The sequence below is a fragment of the Mirounga angustirostris genome, unplaced genomic scaffold (assembly GCF_029215605.1).
Source record: "Mirounga angustirostris isolate CCGP_5_RB_7025 unplaced genomic scaffold, mMirAng1.0.hap1 SCAF_13, whole genome shotgun sequence".
In the NCBI taxonomy this organism is placed as follows: domain Eukaryota; kingdom Metazoa; phylum Chordata; class Mammalia; order Carnivora; family Phocidae; genus Mirounga; species Mirounga angustirostris.
Window position 1 is genome coordinate 33,005,930 of NW_026991721.1, and position 3,854 is coordinate 33,009,783.

The following is a 3,854-nucleotide window of genomic DNA, read 5'->3' on the forward strand; positions in this document are numbered from 1 at the left end:
TGGATATAAGTTCAGAGATACAGAAAACAACAGCAACAAACAATGATGAGAGCCTAAATGTGTGGGTAAATCTAAATAACTGTTGACTATATGCAATGTTACTAGTAATATCTAGTATTGTTTCAACAGTCTGGATATGGGCCAGAGTCCATGTTGGCGCCAGCTTGGAGGGGTGCAGTGCTGGGTCACCACAGAGGAGCTGCAGCAGCTCCAGGTGCAGGAAGACATGGACTCCATGGTGAAGAATGTGGATGGAGGGAACATCTGGAAGATGCAAGGCTTCATGTTCTGGTGCAGAGCCAGCTATTGTGAAAACAGCCAGGTGTCCATGAAGCCAGTGCACCGAATGTTGAATGTTGCTTTGAACATTGAATGTTGCGTTGAATGTTGCATTGAATGTTGAACGTGCGCCTTTGGCTTAAGCCCAGGCCCTGGGGACCAGTGAGTTGGAGAAGTCCAGGACCTCCTGGCCCGGTGTACCATGTACTGCAATGACACAGCCAAAGATTCAGGAGATGCAGGAAGTAAAGAGCTTCAGGTAACAAGGCAGCTGGAGAGTTGTGTGACCAAGTGTGTGGATGACCACACGCACCTCAGCCCAACCATGACCAAGATGAAGGAGTCTCTTTCCTCCATGGGGAAATAGAAGTTTTTGCAATTGGCCTTCAGAGCTGATGGCAGGAATCTATTTAAAAACAGAATTGGGAGTTTTAGTCTTTTAAGTGAAGAGTATGAAGAAATTAAGGATGGAAGCAAGTTTGAGGCATGTGTCACTTGCCTCTGGACACCTGGTTCCTTTATGTTTCAACCCTACAAAGTGAAATGAAAAAAAAAAAAAAACTGGTGCTAAAATTTGGGTCAGAGACAGTGCAGGAGAGTTTTTAGTAGCCTAAATTTCATGTGCTTGTCCTGGCATGAGGGATCTCCCTTGTACCAAGCCAGAGCCCTCCAAGGTACCAGATTCCACAGGTACCAGCAGGCTGGCAGTTTCGTCTAACCTGCCTGTGGTCTGGTGGAGCGTGAGCAGAGATGTTTCTATTCATTGCCAACCTCCTGTTGACCAGAAAGATCACCAAATCATTTTCCATAAGCTGTAAAACAAAACCCGCACAGTCACTAATTTAGAAAGGAAAAAAAAAAGGTTTCTGGGCCTTTGTTTTGCTTGGTTTTGTTTTACGTACAAGGGCTTGCAGTTGGTGTAAGATGTGGAATTGGGAGAGGTAGTTTAGGGAGGAACTTTGAACAGTTCATATCTGTTTCCGGCTATCAAGATTTGGATATGCATTTCTTAAGGTACACGTTACATCTTTCAGCTAGGAGACCCTGCAACCACATGAGAGGCGAGGTTATGCTGGGTATGGGAAGCTGACCTTCCCTCTCACTGGCTGCCGCGACGGGCCCTGAGGCTAGCTGCAGCAGAGCAATGGGACAGTCTTGCAGTGACACTTGCCCTTGAAGGGAACGGGAGTTTAGAGCACCCGGGTGGCTCAGGAGGTTAAGCCTCTGCCTTCAGCTCAGGTCATGATCTCCAGGTCCTGGGATCGAGCCCGCATCGGGCTTCCTGCTCAGGGGGGAGTCTGCTTCTCCCTCTCTCTTTCTCTCTCCCCTCCCCATCACTTGTTCTCTTTCTTTCTCTCAAATAAATAAATAAAACCTTTAAAAAAATAATAAAGGAAAGGGAGTATCCAGGAATGAACATTGGAGGAGGAAATGTTGCCTTAATTAAGGGAGTTATTAACTACTGGATTTGGAAAAACCTGGTTTTTATAAAACAGGATGGAATGAAAGCCTAAACTCAGTATTGCTTATTTAGCCCCCTGAAATAACAGTACCCTACTGAAGCAATCCCATGGCAACAGGAAGGTCAAAGGAGAATAAGTAAGCGGCTCAGGGGTGAGCTGTGATTCTTCTAAAACAAAAGAGGGGCAACTCCCCCTCCCCCATTACCAAATACCACTTTTGCCTGGGGCCTTTGCAGCAGTGTTCTGCCCAGCTCTAGCACTTTATCATTTTGATAAGGACCTTGTTGTCTTTTTACCAACTGATTACTTGAAATGATAATATAGCCTGCGTTTGGTGTTTCAAGTCTGTGATGCATTTTCCTAGTGGTTTGGTTATAAAAATAAATAAGATTTAGTTTTTCCTCCAAAATAAATAAATTAATTAATTTAAAGATAATTTAAACATGGATATGAATTACATCAAAAATAGCATATGTTTTAGAAATTAGATAAATAAAGATCTTTTCCTTGTTGAGGAAGAGGGGGTAAGTATCACTTAACATTAGAGTTTTGTAATATAAAGATAGACATTTGAAACTGTAGGTACCCCCTCGCCAAAATTATAAATGAGTGTATAACTTCCAAGCAAATATAGAGAAAATAAAATTTTATGAATTGATTAATCAAAAAGAATGCAAGTAAAGAGATAAAGGTAGGAGAAATAGAAAACATATAGTAAGATGGTAGCTTTAAACCCACACAAATCATAGTGGTTAAATTCAATTAAATAATCTAAATCCTCTTATGAAGAATGAGGAGTGTTAGATGCATTAAAAATATATAGATTAAAAAAGATATAGCCAACTAAAATACAAGGATAAAGAAAGGCTGAGAGAGAAATGATGAAAAATTATATATCATGCAAATGTTTATATATCATATATACTATATCAGTATAAGATAAAGTAGACTTTCATACAGAAATCATTACTAAAGATAAAGAGGACATTTTATAATATTTAAAATATTGAATATACCAGGGAAATATCGTGATTCTAAGTGAGTATCCCTAAATTTGTAAAATCTAAATGAAAACAAAGTGGCAAATTTTTATATTCAAGAACAGAGAACTCTGAGTCATTCTTGGATATTATTCCCATAGTCCTGCATTTATTATCTTGTTGGCCTTGGTGGATCTGGTTTTTTTTTGTTTCTTATCTGTCAAATGGGGACAACAGCCCTTATTTCATTAGGAAGTCCTAATAATTAAGTGCAACATGTGAAAGCATCTAATAATCTAATATTGCACATAATATAGGGTAGAAGTAAACATTTCCCAGCATGAAATAGATTTTTTTTTAAAGATTTTATTATTTATTTATTTGAGAGAGAGAGAATGAGATAGAGAGCATGAGAAGGGGGAGGGTCAGAGAGAGAGGGAGACTCCCCGCCGAGCAGGGAGCCCGACGTGGGACTCGATCCCGGGACTCCAGGATCACGACCTGAGCCGAAGGCAGTCGCTTAACCAACTGAGCCACCCAGGCGCCCATGAAATAGATTTTAAAACTGAAAATGGAAGGACTGTTTTTGGAGAGAGTTGATATTGGAGAGAGATCAAGACTGAGAACCCAGGGAGCTGGCATGTTGTGTCTTGGCTTTGCCTTTGACTTGCCTGGTTGGAATATAAAAATACCACACTGGGTCAGCCAATCTGCTCAAAGAGCCTCCGGCTCCCCATTGTTAAATGATGCTCAAATTTGTGAAATCATTACCTTCTATCACTGCCTCCTTCATCGTACTATCTCCAGCTGAAAATGCTACAAAGATTAAATGAGGCCATCTCAATACATATAGACATGCCTTGCTTTTGCTTGCCTTACAAGACGTCCTGTTCCCTGCTGCAGACGGTGACTCCCCAGTCAAGCCTGTAAGTGTGGCACATTGTGTGAGGCGGTCCACACCACATCATGGGAGTCTCTTAGCCCTTTCATTCTCACTGTTTCTTTAGCTAGAATAACTTCCTATTGATGAATTATTTTATGACTAGTAGGACTGACTTTTCTGAATTGTTTTCACTTAACTCTTTATGATAAAGGCAGAAGATAAACATCTGTCAGGACACCTCTCTCTAGA

The 3,854-nt window shown here is 40.9% G+C and overlaps 1 pseudogene; it reads left to right on the plus strand.

Moving 5' to 3' along the window:
* Positions 1 to 202: 202 nt before the first annotated feature.
* Positions 203 to 646, plus strand: LOC123856450 (protein FAM136A-like; annotated as a pseudogene).
* The last annotated feature ends 3,208 nt before the right edge of the window (positions 647 to 3,854 follow it).